Source organism: Muntiacus reevesi, chromosome 14, assembly GCF_963930625.1.
Source record: "Muntiacus reevesi chromosome 14, mMunRee1.1, whole genome shotgun sequence".
In the NCBI taxonomy this organism is placed as follows: domain Eukaryota; kingdom Metazoa; phylum Chordata; class Mammalia; order Artiodactyla; family Cervidae; genus Muntiacus; species Muntiacus reevesi.
In genome coordinates, this window is record NC_089262.1 from 29,634,869 (window position 1) to 29,648,468 (window position 13,600).

The 13,600-nt window shown below is 44.0% G+C and overlaps 1 protein-coding gene across 1 annotated transcript in view; it reads right to left on the reverse strand.

The window, feature by feature from the left end:
• The window catches only part of ADAMTS12 (ADAM metallopeptidase with thrombospondin type 1 motif 12), a 377,986-nt gene that overhangs the window by 206,742 nt on the left and 157,644 nt on the right, over nt 1–13,600 (reverse strand). The gene's annotated exons all lie outside the window — the stretch shown is intronic.

Here is a 13,600-nt window from a genome sequence, read left to right on the forward strand (position 1 = left end):
TGAAGGCTCCAGATGAGCCATGATGAGGAAGAAAGAGGATACCTTACGCTCGCCACAGTGTTCAGCAAATAGTTAAAAAACAGAGGCTTATGCGGGCAATATTTTTAAATAGACAAGGCAACATTTGCATCCCTTCTTTGCAATTTTTCTTTCTTTCTTTTTTTTTTTTTTTTGGTAAATCCATTTTTGCTTTTATTTCTGTTGGAAAAAGTACCAGTGGAGTCCATTAATGGTCTACACTTATGCCTTAAATGTCAACATTTTCCATCTGTAGAAGAAGGTCTTCATTACAGCCATTAAAATTTATTTATTATTGAAGTATAATCACTTTACAATGCTGGGTTAGTTTCTGCTGTACCGCAAAGTGCATCAGCCACATGTACACATATATCCCCTCTTCCACTTTCTTTTGGCACCATCTTGCCTGTTTTTTCAGGCAGAAAATAGTCATTTCAAGTAAACTGCCTTCCTGTGCCTCCAAATTTCAGCTAGTCTTACAGAAGGAACTCAGAGCAGAATTTGCATCTTCATATCAATGGAATAGTCAAGTGTACTGAAGAAAAGGAAGCAACGGACTAAGAAACTGATAATAATGGCCCTGAGCCAGATTCTATTAGAAGAACGTTGTATATGTTAAGTCATTTGATCTACACGGTAAATCTGTGAAGTAAGTACAACTATTACCCCATTTACAGAAGACATGAGTTGCTTGCCAGATAATCACACAGACAGTAAGTGGCACAGCAAGGATTTAAACACATCCAGTAGTCATGTATGGATGTGAGAGCTGAATAATTAAGAAGGCTGAAGGCCGAAGAATAGATGCCTTTGAACTGTGATGCTGGAGAAAACTCTTGAGATCCCTTAGACAGCAAAGAGATCAAACCAGTCAGTCCTAAAGGAAGTCAGTCCTGAATATTCACTAGAAGGACTGAGGCTCAAGTTGACACTTAAAACTTTGACCACCTGATGCAAAGTGCTGACTCATTGGAAAAGACCCTGATGCTGGGAAAGATTGAAGGCAGGAGGAGAATGGGGCTACAGAGGATGAGATGCTTGGATGGCATTACTGACTCAATAGACATGAGTTTGAACAAACTCTGGGAGATGGTTAAGGACAGAGAAGCCTGGCGTGCTGCAGGCCATAGGGTAGCAAAGAGTCAGAAATAGAGAAAATCCTATGCATTCCAAAACCCACAACAAATAAGTAAGCTGTAAAAATATACAAATTATGAACCACTGAGAAGAAGACAGATGCCAAGGAAATGCAAAGTGGTATTGGTGAGAGGAAGGCTCTATAAAGAAGCCAAGAGCAATTTATTTTTGTGACAGATTTTTAAAGAGGTGATGAGAGAAAGAGATACTCTGGTATACTGTGGACAGAGTGAATAGTGATGCAACCCTTCTGGACCACAATCTGGCAACAGTTCTAAAAATTTTTAAACACAGTTACTCTTTGACCTACTGTTCCATTTCTAAAAATTTAGCTACAAAATAGCTGCATACATGATTAACTTGCTCTTCTGACTAGGGAGGCATAAGATGGTCAGGTGACTCGACTGTCCAATAAGCATCTATTAAGTCCAGTGGTTTCATAGCACAGTTTCTAAGACTCTTAAGAAGGTTAATTATGCAAAGTGGCATTTGAAATCCCTTACCCATAGGACAACTTCTAGCCACTGGCTTCTGTCATCTTTACTTTCTAGAACTTAACTTATGAGTAAAAGGCAGCATGGAAAACAGAAATTTTAGTAGTTCCCTTAAAAGTAGAGAAGTTACTATGACATATGAATGTTATATTTTTTTAAAAAGTCTTTTGCCCCAAATCAAATAAAAATATTTTTAATCATTAGAAGATAGAAGTGAAATACTCCAAAAGGAGGAAGAAAAGTTAAAGCACTTATTTACGTCCAATTTAAACCTTTAAATATTACTTGCTGGTTGATTTGTATGGTGACCTTAGCCATCTGTATCCACAACTTCAACTTCAAACTCTTTATTTCAAATGTTTGTCAAACATTCCACAAAAAAATACTCTGCTTGTAAAAACATGCAAACAAATATCCACAGTGGAAGCTATCCAGAGACTTCTAAAATTGTGAACAACTATCACCCAATTGGACAATGGGATTAGAATGAATATTTTGCAGAGAATGAAAGAGATTTCTGGCATCAACATAGCAAGCTTCTTAAATAGGCTCTTCACATCTCTCCTCCTCCTCAAAAAAAAAAAAAAAAAAAGTGATTACCCACTCCAAAAAGTTGCTTCATTTTCCAACTCCAATGTTTTATCCAAACTCAAGGAAAGGCATTCCAATCCTTCCACCCTTCCTGTTATAAACAGGTCAAGGAAATTGTCCTTTGATGGTAATCATCAAAAATACACTCTCAAAAGGATTCTCAATGGTCAAAAGAAAACCAGAACCAAAGATCTGATCCATGTTTATATAATAAGGGATTTGATATACGTCTCCAAGGACAAATCTCATCAGACAGACAGACAGCAGCTGAGGTGAATGGCCACAATGTTAGCTTCCACTTTAAACAGAATGTGAAGTTGCCTACTGAAAGGAGGGTTGCATGTTCCAGGCTGTATGTGCTTATTCTTTGTGCAGTCTGTCAGCCTGGCTGAAGGATCTAGGGAGACAACAGTTGAATGGAAAGAAAATGGAACTCCCATATGACCCATTTATGAAACTGCCAGCATCAACTGAAGGTGAACATATGCATATTGCATGACCCAGCAATTCCATTCCTAGGTGTGAAGGGAGTATGTGTGTATGTATGTGTGTCCCCAGTGAACATACATATAGTCCCCCCTAAATGTGCACGTACGTTCACCCAAAGACATGTACTAGGAACTTCCCTAGCAGTCCAGTGGCTAAGACTCTGCACTCCCACTGCACAGGGCCCAGGGTTCGATCCCTGATCAGGGAACTAGTTCCCATACACATGCCACAGCTAAGAGTTCTTATGCTGCAACTAAGAGTTCTTATACCACAACTAAAATATTCCGCATGCTACAACTAAGGGCTTCCCCAGTGGCTCAGTCGTAAAGAATTCGCCTGCCAATGCAGGAGCCACAGGAGATGTGGGCTTGATCCCTAGAAAGATGCCCTAGAGGAGGAATAGCAACCCACACCAGTATTCTTACCTGGAGGATTCCCTGGACAGAGGAGCCTGGCGGGCCACAGTCCACGGGGTCAGACACAACTGAAGCGACTGAGCATCTGGTACTGTGCTCCAAAGACCCTACACGCCACAGGAAGATGGGAGACCCCATGTGCAGAAACTAAGACCCGGAGCAGCCAAGTCAATAGTTTTTTAAAAGGCATGTATTACAACATTGATAGCAACATTAATCAAAAAGCCTAAATGGAAACTATTAAATGCCCATCCGTAGTATTCACGTGATGGTATTCTCTACGGTGAACAATGATCTCAAACCACACGCAACCTTGTGGGTGAATCTCACCAATGCAATGTTGAGGGGAAAAATCATGTATTAGAATATGTATTGAATTATTCCATTTATATGAAGTACCAAAAAGGCAAAAGTAATCTATTCTGTTAGGTTTTATAAGTTGAATGATTACAAAAGAATAAAAATTCGATGTCCGGTCAGTCCGTTGGAAGAGGGTGCTCAGGTCAGGAGGCAGGATCAGTCAGGACAGGGATCCCTGCCTTTTCGCTTCTCTATAACTCCAAGGTGGTTGGAGCCCAGAGCTCCCTGGCCTCCCTGGGAGGGTTCATTTTCCCTAAATCTAGATTTCCACCCATAAGATGCAACACATCAGTATTTTAAAGGCTTCAAGCTTGATAGGAATAGGGAAATGGCAAGATAGATGATATTGCTGAAACTGTGTCAATGCCAGAGTAAGTATTCTAACTATGCATCCTGAGTTGGATTGATCTCAGCTTGCCTAGGTCTATTCCACAGCATCATCCCTTCACCACCTGCATCTTTCTTTGTTTGCTTTCAAATAGAAGCCTTTGCTGAGAGCAAAAAGCAGCAACTCAGCCTCCCATCTTACTGTACGAAACTGCCCTTCTCTCAAAGGTCCTCTGAGCCTCCAAAGAGCTCATCTCAGATGCCATGGTCTCTGCTCACAGTGACCTGACGCTGAGATTTCTTTATATAAACAAGCAGCAGGACGTGTGAGTGAAGACTTTGCATTCTGATGGCAGTGTGACAAGATTTCCCCCTTATCCTGGCTTCAATAAAACTTTCCCTTGTAACTTGAGATAAAAGCACTTCTTTGGTCGCAAAATTTCCCATGGCAAGAACATAAAACTGCAATGCAACTAACACAGCAATCTCATTTCCATTTCCATCAAACTCAGAAGATATCTTTTTATAAGTGAACTTAATGAAATGCCACTATAACCAAGATAACAATATGATCGACCAGTAATTATGTGCTAGGAGGATACAGCAAAGCAGTGACGCAGACTTTCACAATGCACAAATAATAAAACCATTATCACTCTTGACCCTGTATTGGGCTACTTATGTGTAACAATAACAGCAGTGATAAACAGTTACATTATTCTTGCCACTGTTTCAAGTTTTAGCTTTATTTTATCTTAATGTTTTAAAAATATTAACAAGTTTTTATAATATTATTTTTAATCACCTTTTTAATTTTAATTGGGCTTCCCTGATGGTTCACAGTAAAGAATCTGTCTGCAATGCAGGAGACCAGGTTCGATCCCGGGAGAAGGGAATGGAAACCCACTCCAGTCTTCTTGCCTGGAGAATTCTATGGACAGAGGAGCCTGGCCAGCTATTGTCCATGGGGTCACAAAGAGTAGGACATGACTGAGAGGCTAACATTTTCACTTTATATTAATTAGGGCATTGACTTTCTCTTTATATACATAAAGATATATGTATCTACACACACACACCCATATATATGTATCTATATATATATAGATAGATACATATATCTATATATACAGATATATATGTTTTAGGCTGTGCCATGAGGCATGAGGAATCATAGTTTCCTCACTAGGGGTTGAACCCATGTCCCCTGCATTGGGAGCTCAGTCTTAACCACTGGACTGCCAGAGACGCACCTTAACAAGTTTTAATGCTTAGAAACACACTATGAAGTGGAAACTCCTATTAACCCCATCTTCCGGAGGAAGGATGAGGAAGGCCAAGAGAGAATAAGTAATCAGCGTCAAGTCCCAAAGTTGGCTGGGGTGGGCTGGGAGATGAGCTCAGGCAGCCTCACTGCCCTGTCTAAGAAGGCTGGATCGTTCTGCTTGTTTCTTAGAATGAATATCAAAGTAAGTTCGATTCTTGTCAGAGGATTGTAGCCATGTAGATAAGAGGACTATCGTGAGTCCAGATGGGACAACTACTGTGTTAACAAGAGCTCCCTGGGGCATTTCTCTGGTGGTCCATTGGCTAGGACTTCCCCTCCCAATGTAGGAGATGTGGGTTTGATCCCCAGATGGGGACTAAGATGCCCACATGTCTTGTCACCAAAAAAACGAAAACATGAAACAGAAATGATACTGTAACAAATTCAATAAAGACTTTAACAATGATCCGCATCAAAAATAGCTATCATAAAAATTCATCAGGAGTAATTCTGGAAGCAGGTGAGCCAAGGCAGGCTACTGAGGGATGACGAAGGCAGGACAATGGTCCAGGCAGTGATCACCAAAGTCTGACAACACAGGAGCAGCATACTGGCCTCCCTGAAGCAGGACAGGTTGTGGGCAAGGGGGAAGCGCCCAGCACGCAACCTCACGAGTCAGAGGGAAGGCAGGGAAAGTGGTAACCAGGAGGGGTGAGATGGCAGGGGAGCACAGGATCTGACGCAAATCCGGGTCACCTAAGCACCCTGCTCTTCTCCTATCCCCTCAGCGTGAGCCAATGCTTCCCCGGCTCCTTTGCACTGGGATTTGTCACCCTAATCCCGGGTTTTGCCTGTAGGCTCCACTGATCCTTATATTCACAGTCTATAAACTACTCCCTGATTCTTTCTTTTGTGTAAGAGGCAGAGAAATAAACCCATCACTCTTCTGCTTGCTAACATTTTATCTGTGCTTTTAATCCCATTTTTCTCACTAAGATCTTACCCATCTTCCTTCAATCTCCTACACTTCAACTTCTTGCCCACCTGATCCTGCCTCTTTCCCTGCAAAATGCATAGATGTCTCCTCCCTCACAGCTATCTGCCTTTGACCTCCTGACATGTCTCTTTCCCTAACAGAACAGGAGATGGGAGCCCTAATCTCTAATAGATCTGGGGTCATGTACTGTTTTTCAGTTGCTAAGTTGTGTCTGACTCTTTCCGACCCCTTGAACTGCAGTCCACCAGGCTCCACTGTTCATGGGATTTCCAGGCAAGAATACTGGAATGGGTTGCTATTTCCTTCTCCAGGGGGGTCTTCCTGACCCAGGAATTGAACCCATTCTCACTGGCAGGCAGATTCTTTACTGCTGAGACCTTGAGAAGCTGCAGAGTTGTGTGCTGGCCACATCAATACCAGCCTGTGTGGGGTTGTCAACTGGCTCATTCTTGCTGCTCTTGAAATTTCTCCTCTGGAAACCAGGGGATAAAAACAGCAGAAGATGGAGCATGTGTGCACCCCCAAATCTGGAGTGAGGCAGAGGGAGTCAGTGTCCACTGAATGTTTCCTGGGCTTCTCTATGCTGCTCAGCCTCCCTTGTAGTCAGGTTAGGGCCAATGGCCTGTACATGGATGTGACCTGTGTTTTCAATAGCTCTGAAGTTCAGGGCCAGCAAGTCAACTCTTTCCTGTCTTCTTCCACAGCACTTCGAGACCACATGTTTCCACAAGGAAAGACAGAAGACTTGAGAAAACTTCCTGACCCCTTCAGATGTGATGTCAGGGGGAGGCACCTTTTCTGGGTGCTACTGAGGCTTCCTTGGTGGCTCAGTGTTAAAGAATCCCCTTGCCAATGCAGGAGACGCAAAAGATGCAGGTTCAATCCCAGGGTTGGGAAGATCCTCTGGAGTAGGAAATGGCAACCCACTCCAGTATCCCTGCCTGGAAAATTCCATAAACAGAGGAGCCTGGTGGGCTACAGTCCATGGGGTTGCAAAGAGTCAGACATGACTGAGCGCACGTGTGTGTGCGCACGCGCACAAACACACACACACACACACACACACACACACACACACACACACACACACACACACACACAGAGATTTGGGAGATGACTTGTGACTGAGCCCCGCATCACTCTCCTGAATTCCCCAGGGCCATGGTACAAGGCGGAGCCATTCCTCTTACATTCTATGAACCCACGGGGTGACTGTGGGCAAGCAAGCTGTATCACTGCTCTGGGTGTCTGTATTCTCTTTTCTAAATGGAGATTTTTATGGAAATCTGGCTTTTGAACTCCTTTCAAAACATAAAGCCCTTTCTTTCAATGAACTCTGATGCAGAGAACCAAAATGGAAAAGAAAACATATTCGCAGGTGGTCTAGCTGATTGAGAAGGCAGGGGAGGGGGCAAGGACTCACATAGCAGCTGTCCCCTGGGTCCTGAGAACTGAAGTCCACACAATCCCCCTTCTTTTTTCATGCTAAACTATACTAGAAACAGACATACATTTCTGTTCCTGTCTTAGACTGTTCTACACCCAGCAGGAGGAATATGCTAGCTGTATGTTCTGGACATTCCTCTTCCTGTGGGGCAAGGCTATGAACCATGACTGACAGCTTACTTATCAAGATCCATTTTAATATGCCTGCCTTGATGAGCACACCAGTCTCAAGCTATTAGGTCATAAACTGTTCCAAAGCCCAACCATCTCCTCCCTTAAAAGACCTGCCTTGAAATCACTCACCTCAGGTTCCCAAATCTTCCCAGTGTCCTGCCCTGACTTCCCTTATGAGATACTGCCCAGGTCTGTTTTACCCAGCACCCAGAACATCTAATCAACCTCGCTTTGCCTGCTCAACAGGCTGGTGGTCTATGGAAAGTGGACAATCAGTAATCCTGAAACAGTTCCCAGGCGATTCTGAAGAAACACTGGTTTTTAAAAACCACTGAGCTGGATGATCTTTAAGCCCTACTAGCTTTACCATTAGGAGAAGGCAATGGCACCCCACTCCAGTACTTTTGCCTGGAAAATCCCATGAACGGAGGAGCCTGGTAGGCTGCAGTCCATGGGGTTGCGAAGAGTTGGACATGACTGAGCGACTTCACTTTCACTTTTCACTTTCAGGCATTAGAGAAGGAAATGGCAACCCACTCCAGCGTCCTTGCCTGGAGAATCCCAGGGGCAGCAGAGCCTGGTGGGCTGCCATCTATGGGGTCGCACAGAGTCAGACACGACTGAAGCTACTTAGCAGCAGCAGCAGCAGCTTTACCATTCTGCTTTAAATTCCAATCCTGATTTCCTCACAGTGAATCCTCCTGGGTCACCTGGCTCGCTAGACACAATTTCTCTTTATCTGATCATATAAGACCAAACATTAAGGCAAGGCATTTAGCACCAGAGTCAGCCCTTTCTTCCCTGCCTTATCTCATCCAGCCCTAGAGAGGGAGATTTCTCATTACTCAGAACTCTTCCCTTTACAATATTAAATTCTGTCACCATCCCAGGGCTCAGAACTCTCTGAAATATTTAAAGCTTTGTGTGTAAACTTGCCGAGGCAGCAGAAGGAGGGAAAAGGGGCTGAAATGAAGAAACTGAAAGTAGACTGCATCGATCAAAAGACAGAATCAAGAGTCAGGGCCCACTATAGAGTTCCCCAAGGAAATAGCACAGATACCATAGCTGTGATTGGCCTTGTCAGATGGTCAGTGAGGAAACCCTGACTTTGTGGAGCCTGGAGTTAGAGCTATAACTCAGCTTGACAATACCTTGGAAACTGTGTTGTTCAGTAGCTAAGTCATGTCTGACTCTTTTCAATTCCCCGGACTGCAGCACACCGGAATTCCCTGTCTTTCACCTTAGGAATACTCCATCTCAAAGTAGACTCCCAGGATGAGCAGCATCAGCATCCCCCAAGAACTTGTTGGATATTCAATTTCCTGGGCTCCACTCCAGACCTATCGAGCCAGAAGCTCAGGGCAGAGGGGTACCCAGTGATCTGTGTTTCAACAAGAATCCCCCTTCAGGGTATTCTGATGCATGCTCAAGTTCAAGAACCACTGCTATCTTAGAAAACACATCCCCAACTATTTAATTTATAGATGAAGAAAAAAATGGAGAACTCAAGAGGGTGAGTCACTGGCCCCAGGCCACACAGTTCATTAGCACCAGGGTCAGGCCAAGACCCAGGTGTTATGTGTGCTGTTCTAGGTCACCTTCTACTATACAGCCTAAGCCATGCCATCAAACAGACGCACTGTATAGCAGTCACTAGAAAAGTCTATAAACAAGAGGTTTGAGGCAGCAAGCTGGTGGAAAGGTACATGTCCAGAGGACTAATCTCAAAGCACCCACTATTTGGTGAGTACACTGATTTCTTTCACATTGGAGGCTAATTTGCAGAGGCCTGGGAGAAGGATGAAGGGCTAAGATATGGGCTGCTAAAGAAATTCAGGGTCTGAACTCCAAGTCTCTGGTTGGGTGACCACCTCAAAATCAATTTGTCTTTGGCACCTTCCTAAAAATCATCTTTTATACATTTGTCCGATGCGGTGCACTTTATGAAGCACCTTCACTCTCTGAAGCCACGTGAAACTACCCTCTTGGAAGGCCAGGTCCAGAAAGCCACCTGTCAAGGCAGCACGTCCTCGACTTGGCTCTCTGCCAGCTGCTATCTTCTCTTCTGGCTCCAGAGGAAGTGCCAGCTATAATCAAGGCAGCTCATCTCCCCCTGGACAGAGGTTCCACAAAGAGTCCTCTCTCCTCTTCCTCTCCTTGAAGGGTGTTTCCACCTCATGGCTGGGGCACCACAAATAAGGGCTGCCCGGGGCCTGAAGGTCTGGGTCAAGGTCAGGTGCAGCCTGGAGATCTGGCCTGGGGTGAAAGTCTATGCACATTGTCTGAATAAACCCAGCACTTCTGAATAAACTCTCAGTGATCCAACAGCAAGACATTCAGGCTTGTGATGCTTTTCTTTCTTCTTAGAGGCATCTCGCAGCTTTGTGGCTGCCTCTCTATAGAAACAGCAGTTTTCTGTGAGCAGCTCTACCTTGAAGAGAGAATTATTCAAATCTTAGCTTTAGAGACAGTGGCCTGAGGTCTCAACTTCTTGGGGATTGCCACTTTCCAGACTTTCCAAGGTTTTCAATTATTACAGATACATGATGTTAGCTCAGGGCTTATTCAAGCAGGCTCCTGGCTCTCTCTTCAGGTTCATTCCCTTTATCATCTCTCTGACCACACCAGGCTTCTTTCAATCCCTAAAATAAGCTGTCTCTGTTCAAGGCCTTCATGCATTTTGCTCCTGAATTTTGAGTAGATGTCCCCTCTCCTGTTCTCAGCCTATGAGTCCTATGGACCAACTAGCATCCCCTTTGTCCTCTGCTACTCTATGTTGCTAATTTCCCTTTTGGTTTTTATTGGTTTGTGTTTTAAAATTTGTAATATTTATCTCTTTATCAGTTTTCCTATGAGACTGTGGGCTCCCCGAGGGCACACTGCCTGTTTAAAATCCACCCTCAGCATCCAGAACTCAGGCACTCAATACATATCTGCAGATGAATCAGAAACACAGATACTGCGATTTCTCATATTTTCTAAAGAAAAATATATATATAATAACTATGGACTCAAAGCCCTGGCGTGTCCAAGAAATGCTCAGGTGGCAATTCAGTGAGTCTTGGACATCCTGTCTCCCTGCTCCCCAGGCAGCATGAGCCCACCTCTTCCCCCAGAAGAAGGCCCCATTCTTTGTCTACCGCTGAGACTGCTGAGGCTGGAGGAAGTTATTCCACTTGCCATGTTTACTGAAATAATACATTTCAGCTGAAAATCCACAGGCTAAAAGGGAAGAAGGGGAAAGGGGAGGAACACTCCCAAAGCACTGCCTCAGAAAGGGTCCTATGAGGAAAGCCTGGGAGGGAGCCAGGTTCCTGCCCACTGGGCAGCCTCTGCTGTGGGTCAGATGCTCCCAGACGGTGAGGTGGACAGAACGCATTTTTGGTGCTCCCTCCCTCCCAGTCCTGCCCCTTTCCATCCATCCACAGAGCTGTGACGTCTAAAATCATAAGCCGTCTCCCTGGTGGCCCCACATCCTCTCAGTATGAGGTCTGATCACCGGCATCTGGTGGGGTCAGCCTGTCCCCGGACCCTCTCTGCCAAGGCCCTTTGCTCTTTAAGCCTGGTGTGCTGCAGTCCATGGGGTCGTGGAAAGTCAGACACGACTGAGCAACTGAACAACCCCACAGTGAGGGAAGGACAGTGTGCCTGCTGGCAGGGACTCAGCTCTTGGGCTGTTACAGGCTCTTCCAGAAAACCTACTATTACCCCAGATTGGGAAAGGCCACTGAGCTCTATGGAGAGTTCAGACAGTGTGAAGCAGAGACTGAGGCAATTAGAAATGGGACAGAAAGAAAGAATTTCTACAATCAGACAACTAACCAGGAACATCAGGCATGGCTGGACAAGTCATTTAACCTCTCAATTCATAAAGTATCTCACTACAAAGAAACATGTATCACTTAAATATATATATATATATACACACACACATGTATACACACACACACACACACATGTACTTATACACATGGGCACATATATGTGCATCTATACATGTATATATGCAGGGCTCAGTCACAAAGAATCCACCTGCAATGCAGAAGACTATGCAGGTTCTATCCCTGGGTCAAGAAGATCCCCTGGAGGAGGGCATGGCAACCCACTCCAATATTCTTGCCGGGAGAATTTCCATGGACAGAGGAGCCTGAGGGGCTACAGTCCATGGGGTCAAAAAGAGTTAGACATAACTGAAGAGACTGAGCACGCATGCATAGGAAAACTGATGATGTGAAATATGAAATGTTAAGATTAGCTCCATGTGATGAGTACACCAATATCTTACATTCTTTACACTTGCATGAAGTTTCCAAACATTACACTATGCAGATATAACTTACACAATCAGAGAAAGACTTTAATGGGATAATAGTTTCCAGCTCATGGAGTGCACAGGTAGATATGTTATCCGGTGGGATCAAGCCCTAAAGTATTTTGAAGAATCAGAAGCATCACCCAGATGAACATTTGGGATTTTGGCAACTGGCAGATCAGGCAAATCCTACTTGCGAGCGTGTGGTAGGGTCTCCCAAAGCTTCTTTCCAAATAAAAGGAAGGGACAATACCATGGTGAGACCCAGAACACCAGTTTCAGGTGGTGGAGCAAGACGGCTGGGAACGTGTATGTGTGTATTATGAATCACTGGTACAGAGCATGTGTAGCTTTTCAACAAGCATTTATTACATACCCAACTTTTCTAAATGTTGTTCAGTCACAAGTTGTGTCCGACTCTTTGGATTCCATGAACTGTAGCACTCCAGGCTTCCCTGTCATTCACTATCTCCTGGAGTTTGCTCAAACTCATGTCCATTGAGTCAGTGATGCCATCCAACCATCTCATCCCTTCTCTTCCTGTCTTCAATCTTTCCCAGCATCAGTGTCTTTTCCAATAGTTAAAGGTGTGCCTATGGGCAAAAGTTAAATTCTGGAACTACAAGCAAAGTCACATAATAAAAGGTTCCCTTGTCTCCCCTGATGCTCTCAACAATGTCCTTCACCAGCCACCCAGGGTTCTAGTATAGACCGAATCTAAATCTTTCTCTGTGAAATGGGATTATATACATTTGCATATGTGTGCGTGCATGCTGAAGCATGTCTGACTCTGTGCGACCCCATGGACTATAGCCCACCAGGCTCCTCTGTCCATGGAATTCTTCAGGCAAGAATACTGGAGTGGGTTGCCATTTCCTACTCCAGGGAATCTTCCTGACCCAGGGATCAAACCCTGGTCTCCTGCATTGCAGGCAGTTTCTTTATCCTTGGAGCCACTAGGGATTATACACAGTTTATGCCAATAGTTGCAAAAACAGCTTACCTGTGATATTCTTTAAGTATCAAAATTGCACAAGGCCACAAGATGGCGTCATTATGCTATCAAAGTCTAATAGGTGGGTGGGTGGGTGAGTGCTGAGAGTTAATCCTCTTTGGAAGGATAGATAGAAAATGAGAGTTGGGAAGGATCACAGAATCTTTTTCTCCATCTCCCACCCTGCTCCATCTTCCACCTCTCCTCCTGCTATTGTACCTTTTCCTATACATGCTTAAAATATAGTTTCAATGCCTATTTTTATTTTTTGCATAGAATTTTCACTCAGTGTCTTAATCTCTGTAAGAGTTGATAAAATCTATAATTTTATTATTTTTTAATAAGAGGAAAATATACTAAAATCAATCAGCAGTCTTCCAAAGACTGGTTTCCACTACTGATCTACAGGAAGCAAATGTCAAAAAGATAGAAAGTCCCTCTTCTATCTAACTATGGCAAGGATTATTTCATTGGGATATCCCACTTCATATAGTGCTTTCCACACTGGTATGATGCCATTCCTTCATGGAAGATAGATGGGGACACAGTGAGAGACTTTATTTTCTTGGGCTCTGAAA